This window comes from Mustela nivalis (genome assembly GCF_964662115.1).
Source record: "Mustela nivalis genome assembly, chromosome: 6".
Classification (NCBI taxonomy): domain Eukaryota; kingdom Metazoa; phylum Chordata; class Mammalia; order Carnivora; family Mustelidae; genus Mustela; species Mustela nivalis.
Window position 1 is genome coordinate 50099779 of NC_139025.1, and position 14688 is coordinate 50114466.

Here is a 14688-nt window from a genome sequence, read left to right on the forward strand (position 1 = left end):
CATGGGGAAGATTATTAGAGACTGTAAGGGTGAGATAAAGGGAGGGGGCACTAGAGACCCTGATGCATTGTCCCCATGGTAAGACAGTCTTAGAAGAGCTTTTTCTTTAAATTGTTCTTGGTAGAAGTCTCTTTCTGTATAGCAGTTCCAGAAAGTTGGTTGTAAAGAGCCCAAGACCTTTTCCAGTTCATGGACTGGATTGAGGCAATCATGTACCAAGTTCCACAAAGAGAAATTATCAACAGGAGCCTTGGTAGGACCATGTACAGAACAGCAATCTTTAAGCTGTTCTCCTATATTTTCCCAAGTAGGAAGATTAACTGTGCCCTTCTCAGGAAACCAGGAGCAAACTTTTTGGACAAATGTAAGAAATCTCTCTATTTGAGCATCACTAACTTTTGTTCCATGAGACTTCAACATAGATTTAAGAACTTGTAGAAAAAGCGACCTATCCTGGGCCTGTAGCTGTCTCATAATTTATTACTCCCGACACACAAATATTCCTCCACTTACCCATTCCAAATGCTGAGATATCTCTACCCAGGTGGAGTGCCTCATCTGCTGTGCCTTATGCTGATCCTGAGCCAGTTCCGGTGACACCTATCAAGGACTAGCCTTGACTGAAGGGAGAAACCTGAGTTTTGGAGCGGGAATGAGAAAGAGACACAAAGAATGGGATCAGGAGGGTTGTAGCAAATGCTGAGAGGATTGTTTATTTATTTACAGTAGTTTTCTTTGTTCAAGCACAATACAATCACTATAATCACGTGAGAGTCACCTTGATCATTGCGTAGATAATTCAATAGAACAATCACCAGAACAATCTACTGGTAAATAACAGTTTTCTCAGTCAGTCATGTTGCACTACACTGCAGCAGATCAACTAGCTTAAGGGTAAATCTATTCTTCTCTGCTTACTTCCTGCTATGGTGCCTCTGCAAGCTGCGGTGATGGCAGTGCTTTAGGGCTAAACTGTGGTAGGTAAGGCTGGTCTCTGACTTGACCCTAAAACTGCAAGGATCCTGTCAGCTTGCTGTGTGGTCACCACAGACATCCAGATGGCCAAAAGACACATGAAAAGATGTTCAACATCACTCATCATCAGGGAAATGCAAATCAAAACCACAATGAGTTATCACCTCATACTGTCAGAATGGCTAAGACTTACAAGAAACAACAGATGTTGGCAAGGATAAGGAGAAAGGGGAACACTCTTGCACTGTTGGTGGGAATGCCAGCGGATACAGACACTCTAGAAAACAGTATAGAGTTTTCTCAAAAAGTTAAAAATAGAACTATCCTACAATCCAGCAATTGCATTACTAGGTCTTGACCTAAAGAATACAAAAATATTAATTCAAAGGGATACATGTACCCTAATGTTTATAGCAGCATTATCTACAATAGCCAAATTATAGAAACAGCCCAATGTCTGTCAATTGATGAATGGATAAAGAAGAAGTGGTGTATATACACATACAATGGACTATTACTTAGCTATTTAAAAAAATGAAATCTTGCCATTGCAATGACTTGGATGGACTAAAAAGTGCTATGCTAAGTGAAATAATTCAGTCAGAAAAAGACAAATACTCATCATATGTGGGAATTTAAGAAACAAAACAAGTGAGCAAAAAGGGAAAAAAAGAGAGAGAGGCAAACCAAGAAAGATTCTAGACTATAGAGAACAAAGTGATGGTTATCAGAGGGGAGATTATCAAAGGAGGGGCAGGACTAAAACAGGTGATGGGGCCCAAGGAGTGCACTTGCTGTGATGAGCACAGGGTGTTGTATGGAAGTGTTGAATTACTATCGAATATTCTAGATTCTGAAACCAATATTACATTGTGTGTTCAGTAACTGTAATTAAGTTATTTTTTAAAAATAAAGTAAAGGCAAGCTATGTAATCAATGCATTTATGTAAAAAATGCAAAGTATATAAGTAACTGATATTAATTAATAGCAAAATAATCTGATTTAAAAATGGGCAGAGAAACTGAATATAAATTTTTTCTGAAAACATGCAACTGGTCAACAGGTACATGAAAAGGTGCTCACATCACTAAACATCAGGGAAATGCAAATCAAAACTATAATGAGATACGACCTTACATTAATGTTTTAATGACTGTTAACAAGAAGATAAGAAATGACAAGTGTTGGCTAAAACATAGAGAAAAGAAAATATTTGTGTCCTCTTGATTGTAACATAAATTGTTAGAGCTACTGTGGAATACATTATGGGGGTTCTTCAAAAAACTAAAATATTTAACTACTACATGATCCATCAATCTCACTTCTGGTTGTATATAAGAAGAAAACAATAAAGAGAGAATATCAAACAGATATGCTCACTATCATATTCATTACAGCATGATTCACAAAAGCCAAAGTAGGGAAACACCTAAGCACCTATTTACAGATGAATGGATAAAGAAGATACTATTTATAGATATATATATGAATATATATGTATATATATGGATAATGAAGATATATATACACATATAATGGAACATTATTCAGCTATATAGAAAGAAATGAATTTTGACATTTGCAACAATAAGGATGGATCTTGAGGGCATTATGCTACTTGAGACAAGTCAGAGAAAGACAAATACTGTTTTATCTCACTTATATGTAGAATCCAAAAAAAAGGAATTCATAAAAACATAGAGTGGGTTGATGATTGCCAGGGGTGGAGATGTAGATGGGGGTGGGGAAATGGATGTGGTCAAACAGAAACACTTTCAGTTACAAATGAACAAGTTCTGGTCAACTCATGCATGATGATTAAAATTAACAATATTGTATTACATACTTAAAGGTTATTACAAGGGATCTCAAAAGTTGTCACACCCCAAAAATGATAACTATGTAAGGTAATGGATGTACCAACTTTATTGTGGTAATCTTTTCTCAATATATATGCATATGTCAAATCATCTGCTTGTGTACCTTAAATTTACACAACGTTACATGTCAATCATATCTCAATAAAGCTAGGGAAGAGAGAAACAACGGACCCAACCCTCTGACCCAAACCTTTTAAAATAAATAACTAAATAAAATAACACTAAAAGTCATAAAAAAGAAAAGTCAAGAAAATTTGAGAAGTAAATCTCTGAAAGGAGCTATCTCTGTCCTGCATTAGAATATACTGTACTGTCTCTAAAATTATAGCCCTGAGTTACTGGTTCACAAGTAGACATCACATCAATAGAATAGACTAGAAAGTCTAGAAACGAACCTCAGGACATACAGATGTTTTAGTATGTGATAAAAGAGACAATTTAATATTTTAAAACACTGGGATAAAGTTGAATTCTTTAATAAATAATGCTGGGACAACTAAGCAGCCATATAGCTTAAATTTGACCCATATCTCACACCACACATGAAAATAAACCAAATGAATTAGGGATCTTAAAGTGAAAAAGAAAACCACACAAATACCAGAAGAAACCCGAGTAAATTATTCTTTAACCATGGTATAAGGACAGACTGTCTACCTCTGACTCAAAATCCAGGGGCAATAATGTGATCAATTTGATTACGTTAAAACACAAGGCAAAAATCAATCATAAACAAAATCAAAGGACAATTGACAAACTAGTAGATCACATCCATAAACAAAGGGCTAGTATTTTTACTATACAAAGAACTCTTAAAAGTTGAAGGACAAAGTACCAAAACACCATATTGGGTTGTAAATTGGATAGAGGCATTGTAAAATGAGGGTTGGTTGAAATATAAATCCAGGAAATAAACTGAGGTCACCTTGGAAAACAATGCACAGAGAAGAGACATAGGATGACTGAGCCCTGGAGCACTCAAGTACACACATGCCAGGAAGAGGGAATTGAATAAGGAAAAAGAATTGGGTAAGAACAGCCAGTTGATGAACAAATTAAGCACATCTTGTGTTCTTTTTCCATCTTAATATCAAAAAATTGCTCAGAAGTGAGTCCTATTATAAGAAGCTGCTAATATGACAAAAAAAAAATCTATTGAAAATTTATTTTTAAGTCAGGCAGCTCATTGTTCTTTTGTGTCATTTACATAAACAACCATCATCATTTTTGGATTGAATTAATGATTTCAAAATTTAATTAAAGTAAGTTAATTTGTGTATATCTAAATTAAAGCTTCTACAATGAGATCTATCAACTCTTCACCCTTTGTTTTACATGCATTATTCTCTATAAATAATTAAGTGCCTTTTAGAAGCATTTAGGAAATTATTATCTCCTCTCTGCTGTACAGAAACATGAAAATGGAATTTTTCAAAGTATAAAGCCCTTTTTAGGAGACAGCAAATCATAAAAAAACATAGCTTACAAAATAAAATATTTTGAGAAATGGATGTTTTCTAAAGCCATTTAAAGCATATATGAAGTGAGGAAGCACTGGAACACTGTTTAATCTATGCTGCCTCATACTTGGTGGCCCATGTTAAAATGCAGTGACAATAAATAGAGCCTGCTGTGTTTGACACACTATTTAGAGTAGCTCCAGAGGGTAGAGGAACGTTTACTGTTTTTAATCATTAGCTTGAAATGATTGATCAGCAGTTTACTGGAGTGCTAGTCATTTAAATATAAAAACACTTTGAAGTTTCTAATTTTAGAAAGAAATAATTGAGTAAACAGCCAAGTTAATCATCATGGATGCCTTAGTGTCAAGACGGGCAATTCGTAATTTTGAAAAATAGTGGTATGAAGTAAAAAGAAATCTCATCAAGTTAATGTGATTTGTTTCCTGAAATGTTATTTAAGTGGAAACTAAACTTGAGTCATTTTGACATAGATTGAGTACGGCAAATGAAAGAGAGAGAAAGTGGACTCACTTCCACATTTGAAGACACTTATCGTTTGTACTTGTCCTCTCAGAAAGCAATTCATCACTTCAAAAATGTATCTTCATCTCTATCATCCATTAATTTTTATAAAAATGAAGTACGTATCCTGAAAGGCTGGGATATCTTTATACCCAATGTAAAGTATATGTTCTCTGACTGTCAACAGAGAAAAATTGGAAGAATCAAAAATGAAAGTTTTCAGTTATCCTTAAAAGACTAAGAAAATTGTGGGCAAAACCAGTGGTTTTCCTTATCCTGAGACAACTTCTGTAATTGTCAAGACTGAAGATTTGAAGAGTTTCTTTTAACTTTGTAGAGACTTTTTTTTTTAATTATTCAAAATAGATAGCATTCTCAATACTTCTGAAGTCCTAGCTCTACTTTCTGTACGGTTTCCCTTCTTTTGGAGACTTTTCTTGCTTTCATATTCTGCTTATTAACCTCTAGGAAGAAGAAAACTGTTGAACGCCCTGATGCTAAGGATCTTGTTATATGAATATTCATAAGGGCAAATCCTTTTTAAAGGAGAAGTTTGAATAATGAATTCTTAACCTAAAAGAATATAATGTTTCAAAATCAGACTAGAGAAACACCAGAATACATAGCAGTAAACTCCAAACCGGATAATCTTGAAGGGATCTTCATATAGTGAAAATTGGTCACACACAGATTATTTTATGGAATACTAGGTTAGAGAAACTGGAGTATATTTTGGAAGGCAGAGTTTGGAATAACATAGAGCAGGAGTTCCCAAAATGTCTTCAAACATGAATAGTATTAAAATGTTTTGTAGATCTCACATAAAGCCAGCTTCACTACCAGACACTTCAGTTATAATAAAGCATCCCTAAAAGCTCAACCATCGTTGGATGGGTTTGTATTGAATTAACCTGAATTATACTTGGAAAATAGTAAAGGAATTCCATGTGAACTATATTATTTTTTTTCTAATGACAATGTCTGATGCAAATAAGAATTTGAGGGCTCTTTTTAACAACTTTGTCACGGCTGAGTCCCCTAACACTCCCACCTGAAATATACACCTGCACATCTACAAGTTTATGACTCAGCGGTAAGAACACTGTCTCAGAAGCAGCATACATGAATACAAGGTAGTATAAACAGATGGTCAATAAATTACTGACGGAAAACAGGTTGTTGACATTTTAAAATATTGAGAGGCAGAACGAATACAGGTAGTCCTTATGTTATAAGGATATTGTTTTCCTAAAGTACATTTTAAAATACTTTAGAAATTGAAAATCATCTTTTCATAGAAACAACAGTGGTTAGGTTGTCACAGGGACCATTTCACTTATATACCTCTAGGACAATTTATTTCTAAAATCCCACTTGGGAGGATAGAAACACACTTCACTCCCTGCAGAAGAATGACTAGTCTAGGTCACAGAGGATTTCTATCCATCTATCATCTATCTATCTATCATCTTTCTTTCATCTATATATATTTGTATGTGTGTGTGTATGTGTATTTACTTCTGTCTCTGGTTACTCGCTTCCTTAACATTTATATAATAAGAGAAAGCTTTTATGTACTCTTTGGAGTTTTATACTGTGGGTATCTATGAGGTGGTGTCAGAGTTGATGTGTTTACATCATAAACTACTTCTGTTTCAAAGTGTTCTTAATTGTTCTTTGTTCCTGAAGCCAGTAAAGTTTAAATAATTTGACCAAATGTATACTGAACAATGTCTGCATTGAAAGAAAACATGTACCACAAAAGATGAAAGCCTCTGTCACTATAGATTTAATGCTCTAGTTTTCCAAAAGTGCAATGTGTGTTCATAGTGAAATCTTTCTGCTGGTGCATTTTAATTCTGCTAAGAAGGCATATCTATAGAAGTTAAGACAGAGTTCATTGTCCATAGAATTTTACACTTGGCCTTTGTCCTGAGTTTTCCAGCAAGAGCTCTCATTAATATCAATTTTTCTGACAGCTTTCATGATGTGGACACATTAATACTAGGAACTGGATTGTGATCGCTGACATAAACTACTGAACTGCTGTCAGAGAGCAGTGACTTCAAATCACTTACAGAGGATTTAATGTAGTGAAGAAAATTAACCTCATCAAGAACTTAGCTTGTGTATGAAGTAAGGAATATATTTATTACTTCCTAGTAAAATGATTTGGGAGAGAACATGCTTTCATGGCTCTAATTGAATATGAAGCATCAAAACATGGGATTTCCCTTATAATTTCTACTGATGTGTGTGACCCCAGGCAAACCATTTTTCAAAAATTCTTCCTTTAATAGCCCAACAGCAGCAAGGTAAATCATGACTATCTAAAATTATGTGTTTCGACAGTAAGACAACTCACCTTGAGCATAAGGTTTAATGATGCATTTTCATTCAAAACTTATGGTAAAACACCATTATATTCTTAAAACAGAAATAAGAATTCCCCCAAATTCTATAAACATAAAAATGTAGCAATACATGAAATAGCTTTCAATTTGCATCTTATAAGGGCTCTTCATTGTTCATTAACTTTTAATAATGTATGCAAGTATGGTCTCAGGTTTCTAGTGATAACAACTCTTAGGTTCAACCTATTGACTCCCGGATCTACTCCCAGATGGGCTCAGCCTTTTCTGACCAAATAAGAGGTAGGGAGCTACATCTAAGGTGCAAACTACTGTAAAGACTAGAGTTTCACCTATACTCACACCCCCTCCCCCAGTTCTATCTTTTCCCATTTGATATAATGGACACTAGAGGAGTCAAAGCAACATGGGTTTGGAACAACTGACTTATTGGCAGCAAGCACTACTAAGCCAGTAGAATAAAAAAAAGTTTCTATCAGTTATCAATTTCATCCATAACCTACAACCTGTTTATAATCAATTTCAACTTCCATCTGCTGTGCTAACTCCTGCCTAGTGCTTTTTCTCAGGTGAGGCTGCCAAGATAATGTGCTGCTGCTTTACTCTTTTTAGTCTTTTCTTTACTTATACAAGGATTTTTCGCATTACAATTTTTTTAAAGATTTTATTTATTTATTTGACAGAGAGATAGAGAGCACAAGGCGGGAGAGCAGAAGGCAGAGGGAGAAGCAGGGCCCACACCAGAGAGCCTGCCATGGGCCTGGATCCCAGGACCCCAGGATCAGGTCTGAAGTCAAAGAGAGACACTTAACCGACTGAGCCACCCAGGGACCCCTCTCATAATCTTTCTTACACTGGGGAGAGTCACAGTATCCGGATAATCAAGAGTGCCTATGTGAAGTGTAAATTGCCAAAGCATTGCTACCCATACTGATGAGGCATTATGTTCTTGGCTCATCCCTCTTATAACTGAACATATACAGAAACATTTTAATAACCTTTCTGTGTCTTCTTGACCAAGGCACTCTTACTGACTAGACTTGGCAGTCATTGCTCTCTTTTGGTTGTGTCATACCACCTTGTTTTTTTTTTTTTAATTTATTTTATTAACAGATAATATATTGTTTATTTCAGGGGTACAGGTCTGTGTTCATTATTCTTACACAATACACAGTGCTCACCACACCAAGCCATATTTAACCAAAATTTCTAGATTAGTACATTTTCTTTTTGTTATTTCAATATAAAACTAAAACTAACCTCAATTTTGTTAAATATAAAAAGACCTTTGAAAAAATGCAATCATTATTATGATTTTGGTAACTCAAAATTTTTTACTTTCATATTTCCCTTAAAAATAATATTCTTATTTTAAATGATGAAATACAATATGAAAACAAAATTCCCTTCTATACTCCATGAATCATATCACTTACTTTACAGGGAAAGAATACATTATGATGCCTTTGATCTGAACTAACACCATTCTAGGTACATAGTAGAACTTACTGTGCTGTCTGAAACTTACTTTTAGACATGATTCTAGTGTGGAGTGGGAAATAACCAGTTGTGGTTTCCTTGCCCTAGATAACATTTTGTTGAATTTCTACTCTACTCTCTTATGATTTCTAAGAAAGGAAATAACTGTATAGTTCACCCAACCTACACAAAAATACAAAACAAAAAACAAACAAACAAAAAACAACAAAACCTCAATATTTAAATGTGTAAGAAGTATAATGAAAACCAACCACTATCCACTGAATGAGTAAAAGGTAAAATCAGTAGCTCTTATCATTTATTTTTTACCCATAAAAAAGAGCAGGGCTTGCTAGATAAAGATATTTTATAAATTAAAAAGATACTAAATTTTTAAATGAAATGACAATTTATACTTTGAAATATTGATAATAATAACAAGATAATCAACTATCTGCATTCTTTTTTTCTCTGCATTTTTCTATTTTGCATAGGTGGCAGAAAATAATGGCTAAAACATGTTTGCACAGCTCATTTTTTAGGTAGTTTCCTTTTCTTTAGCATTTTTAGAGTTGCTGAATTAAGACTATGGAAAATGGATCAATTCCTATTCAGCTTAGAGTCACAAGGTTAAATGTTAAATTGTCACCTTACAATAACAAAAGTAGTTAGGAATGTTTAATTTGGTGACCATTGTTGAACATGCCAGGGAAGGATACAACAAGCTTTCTTAGTCAGAAGGGTGTCAACAACCTTTAACCCATCTATCCACATTCAGACCAGAATACACTCTACTGTTTTGTGCATGAGAAAATTAGTAGCACTAATGCAAACTAAAAATAGATATTGACTATTCTTTTCCCCATGCTGCTGTCTCTCTCTGGGTGGGATTATAATCATAGGTAGAGCAAACAGATCTCTCAGAGCTGGGTAGTGGATGCCATAAAGAGGAACATAAGGGGCCAGCTGTCCTCTTGATGGTAGAAAGAATGATTTGGTGTCCTTGCATGCTTTCTGCTTTTGAAACTTTTATGGCCTAAGGCACAATTGCAGAGTTAGTATGTGTGTTGAATCTAAAATCGTATGTGTAGGAGGGTGTCCTGGGTGTAAGGACCAGAGCCACCCTCAACATGGAGAGGACCTGAATAGGATTCCTGAGGCCTATTTTCCACCTGAGCTCCCCAGGCTCTTAAAAAGTAAACTGATATTGGGATGCCTGGATGGTTCAGTGGGTCAGGCCTCTGCCTTCTGCTTGGATCATGATCCCAGGGTCCTGGGATGGAGCCTCCTATCGGGCTGTCTGCTTCGCAGGGGGCCTCATTCTCTCTCCCCCTCTGCCTGCCTCTCTGCCTACCTATGATCTCTCTCTCTGTGTCAAGTAAATAAGTAAAATCTTTAAAAAAAAAAAAAAGTAAAAGTATACTGTCTTTTGACAGATGATAAGCATAGCTATACATAAGAATGTGAAAGGAATGCACAAAAGATTTTCTTTCTCCTTTCCACCTAAAGAGATCTTTTGTAGTATCCTGAGCTTAGGATGAGTCAAAATGTGTATAAATAAAACAATTTTAGAGTTATTTTAGTGATAAAACAAGGATTAAAATCACCATGTTAAAAATAACTTGAAAATGTGTGTGTGTGTAAACTAAAATTCTCGGGAGCAAAATAAGTTTGACACAATTTATAATTTCCTCTGTTTAATCTGTGAGCTGCCCAAACTACAGATCACAGTAAATACTCTTTGGTTATGACCGTAATTTAGCTCTTCTGGGATGTGTTCACTGTGTCGTACCAGCTGAATCTGAAGGCTGGCATTGTAAGACTAGAGTATAGATCCAGAGAACTGGATATGAGCCATATTTCATCATGGTTTTCCTTGCTAATGGCTTCCCTCTGCCAATAGAATGAAATCAGCCCAGAAGGTCCTATCTGGCCCCGTTCTCTCTCCAGTCCTCTTCTTGTTCCTCTTTCCCACCTCAAACTTCCCTATGTTCTCTTTTGTTTTTTCTGTTCCAGCCACATTGGCTTTTCTTCAAAAGGGCCATGGCCAGTCTCTCCATCTGGAATGTTCTACAAATCAAATCATGGCCACATCCCCATCATTCACTTTTTAGCTGTAAAACACTTCCTCCAGGAAATCTTCTGCCTGCATTATCTATAATTCCCCAAACCCGGCCATTCGCTAAGTATAAATTTGCTTTATTTTAAATAGTATTTATTCCCATCTGAGAGTTTTCTTATTTATCTGTTTATTATCTGATATCCTACACTTTCAGCTCCACATGTGAACTCCATGAGGGAAAGATTTTGCTTATTTATTTAGTACAGGGCTGTCAGAGAATGACCCCCTAATTAATGATGGGACAAAGATTGGACCATGTATATATTTGATATTTGCTGGAACAGTCAGGTCCTAACCAGAACTTATTTTTGAATGAAGAAATTCAATAGAAATAAAATTATTAAAATACAACAGAATAATGAAATGATTTCATAATGCTATGGTAAATATGTAATTTTCCATAAATCTTTTCAAATAAAGTGTGACATTTCAATGTATTTCAGACCAGTCTACAAATTATTGCCTGCTTTGTAACTCAACTCAAAGCTTTAGCTATTATAAAATTACCTATGCATATTTTAGAATTATTTCAAAAAAGCCCCCCCCCCAATTCCAAAAGGAGTCTGTAAGGTACTATTTATCGCATTTAAAATAGCTAGTAGAATAAATGACTAATCTGGCAGGTTTTTTAAAGCAGGAAATAATACAGCAATATTGCACACATATATATTCAACTAGATAAATGTAATCAGCATTGCCAGATGCAGTTTTAACATTTGCTTGATTTATTTCTACATCAGACTGTTTATCCATGGCTGTCCTAGGCCCGGTGAAACAGCATGAATGATAAATTAATTGAAGTGTCTTTAAACTACTGTCCTCTTTCACTCTGGGTAAATGCAATAGATGCCCTCCCTTCTCTAGAACTTCAGATTTCCCCCAAATACATCTCATTCCTTAAATATAATCCAATCCTCTCAGTGACTTCAATAATGCAGAGCTGATCCTATCTTTCCCTTTAGTGATATAAATCAATTGACCCTATCATTCCAAGGACAAGCTCCTTATTGTGGTGCAAAATCCTTTCAGACTCAAACCTCTCTTCCTCACATGTCCCACTTTCAGTCATATCATTGTAGTGACCCTTCTCTCCCTGTCTCTGCATATCTGAGCCTATTAATTTATTGTGCCTGAAACATCCTACCAATTCTTACCTCTCTCAGATTTGAATGAGTAATTCCTGGTCACCACTGAAGACCTTGCTCACTTTTCTTTTCTTTTGAGCAAACTTCTTTGAGCCCTGAAAGACCCTCTAGCAGTCTTCAAATTCCCATATTACAGTACACATCATATGTTTTTTATAACCGCCAGTTTTTCTGTCTGTATCATTAGACTTTGAAATCATGAGCAAAAGGAACTTTGCTTTATATTACTTAAGCATGGTACTCAAAATATTATAGAAGTTTAATAATATATTCTTGAATAAATTAGTAAATGTGGCAAAAAGAAGATAAATAAATGAAAAATTTGCAGTGAAATATAATGACCTTTAAGCTCCATGAAGGTAGATACTATTTCATCTGGATAACTGTGTCCATTGGATCTAGCAAAGGTCTGGCACATGGATGTAATTTAATAAAATATGTTAAATAAGTAGACAAGATAACATTAGACAATATACAGATATGGTTTTTCAGTGCAAGTGATTCTCTCAGTGTAGAAAGTCTGCTTAGTAAAATAGCAAAATGGCTAAAACTGAAATTCTGGATTTAGGGCTAATTGAGATCTCTAAAATTCACCTGTGTTTTCTAAAAATAGGGTTTTTTGAAAACTGAATAAGGCAGTCAATATACAGCCTCCAGAATATGCTTGGACAGCCAGTGAGTGGCCAGTTAATGTAAAGTATTGCCAATGCTATTTCTACTACCATGTCTGCTTTTCTTCTTCTTCCTTCTCCTTTTTCCTGTATTGCTAGATGAGAGAGTTAGACACTTAAAAATGAGAAAGAAAAAAAAAAGATAAAGGAAAAAGTATGCATTTTAGTATAAGTAAAAAAAAAAATCACAGATTTTTAAAAAATTCTCAACTCTTGTCACAGTTAATTTTATATGTCAACTCAACTGGGCTAAGGGATGCTGAGATAGCTGGTAAAACATTATTTCTGGGTGTATCTATGAGAGTGTTTCTGGAAGGGATTAGCATTTGCCTTCATAGACCTTGAAGATCACTTTCACCACTAGGAACGGACAGGAATGGATATGCTGCAAACCACCAAGAGCTAAATAGAACAAAAAGGTAAATTTATTCTCTCTGTTAAGGTAGAAATCCATCTCCTGCCCCTGAACAATGGTGCTCCTGATTCTCAGGCCTTTGCACTCAGACTGCTTCTTCCTGCATCATTGGCCTCCTACTTCTCAGGACTTTGGATTTGGGCAGAACTACATGACCAGCCGCCCTGAGCCTCCAGCTTGCAGGTGGGAGATCATGAGACTTCTCAGCTTCCTTAATCAGGTGAGCCAAACCCGTCATAATGAATCTCTATCGATAGCCCATTCTTCTGTTTCTCTAGAGAACTTTGACCAACACAGTTATTAAAGCGTAACCCCTGAACACTGAGTAATGTCTTCAAAAGGCAGAAATAATGGAAAATCCTCAAAGCTACATCACTGCATTTTTATATATAAACAAAGTATATATTGGAATTAGAGTAGTTATGGTCTTTATAAATGGAATGGCACTAATTTTAGCCAAATACATTATTTAATAAAAATTAAATAGGAAGTAATCAGTGACAATAATAAATATTGAGAATGTAAATGCATATTCCCATATAAATACAAATTGCCAGGCCACCCACATATCAGCAACAGAATCCAAGAATTCTCAAGGAGTATGTTTGTTGCCTCCAGCCTCAAATTCATGACATTAATTTTCTAATTAAAAATGCTTGTCTCACTGCATTTTGTGTTGCTACAATCTGATTCGGCACTAAACTAGCTCAAATTGTTTTATGTTTTCAGTCTTCTGACTCATTGATATGCATTATACAACTCACTCTTCTTTCCAGCACAACCAGATAGGAAATCCTTCATTTGTATTCCATACAGTTTGGGTAGCAATCTGGATTTTCTGTCAATATTCCATGATGATATGTTCAAGAGACTCATTCCCCAGAATGCCAGAGATATTTATAGAATTGACTGTCAAGAAGGGCCAATGTGACTTTGCCAGTGTTCTAACAACTGCTTAGAGTATTTAGAAATGAGTCATCTCATAAGCAGCCCACCATCACAGAAGCTGATTGCTCATTGTATTCACACAGTGATGATAATAAATAGCCCCTATACAAGGAAAAATTAACAAAAACTTTGTTGCAGTCATGTATGTTGTACTACAGTATTCCGAGACACCTAAACTTGAATTGCTAGCACAGTGTTTATGTGACTGCTCCCCTCGCCCCACAAGAAAAACATACCTAGTTCATTATTTGGGTTTTTTTAGGATTTTTTAAAAAGTAATCTCTGCACCCAGTGTGGGGCTCAAACATACAACCCTGAAATCAAGAGTCACATGTTCTACTGACTGAACCAGTCAGGTGTCCTCATTCTTTGTTTTAAAGTAAGCAAAGTCTAGATAAGATGAGCACATGAGAAATAGTATTTAGCACCTTTCCCCCTAATTTTCCCATGACTTACACTAATTCTCTATACTGGGAATGACAATTCCAAGATTAAGAACGCAGTTGGGAAAAATCCTAAGCTATAACATAAGTCTCCTGGATCAGGGATGATTAAGTTCTGTAAGTTAGAAGCTAAGTGTATGATATGGAGAAAGGTGACTCTGAACCCATTTAAAACCCACAAAAAGGCCTTCACATAGGTTCCTTTTTATTTCTGTACATGGAAGTTGACTGTCAATGGGCTACACCAGAGAG

General features: G+C 35.4%; 1 long non-coding RNA gene across 1 annotated transcript in view; it reads right to left on the bottom strand.

Moving 5' to 3' along the window:
* Positions 1 to 509: 509 nt before the first annotated feature.
* The window catches only part of LOC309867019, a 204123-nt gene continuing 189944 nt past the window's right edge, over positions 510 to 14688 (bottom strand). Inside the window, exon 4 of the long non-coding RNA XR_014312929.1 lies at positions 510 to 634. This is a non-coding gene — a long non-coding RNA (uncharacterized lncRNA). The remainder of the gene's footprint in view (positions 635 to 14688) is intronic.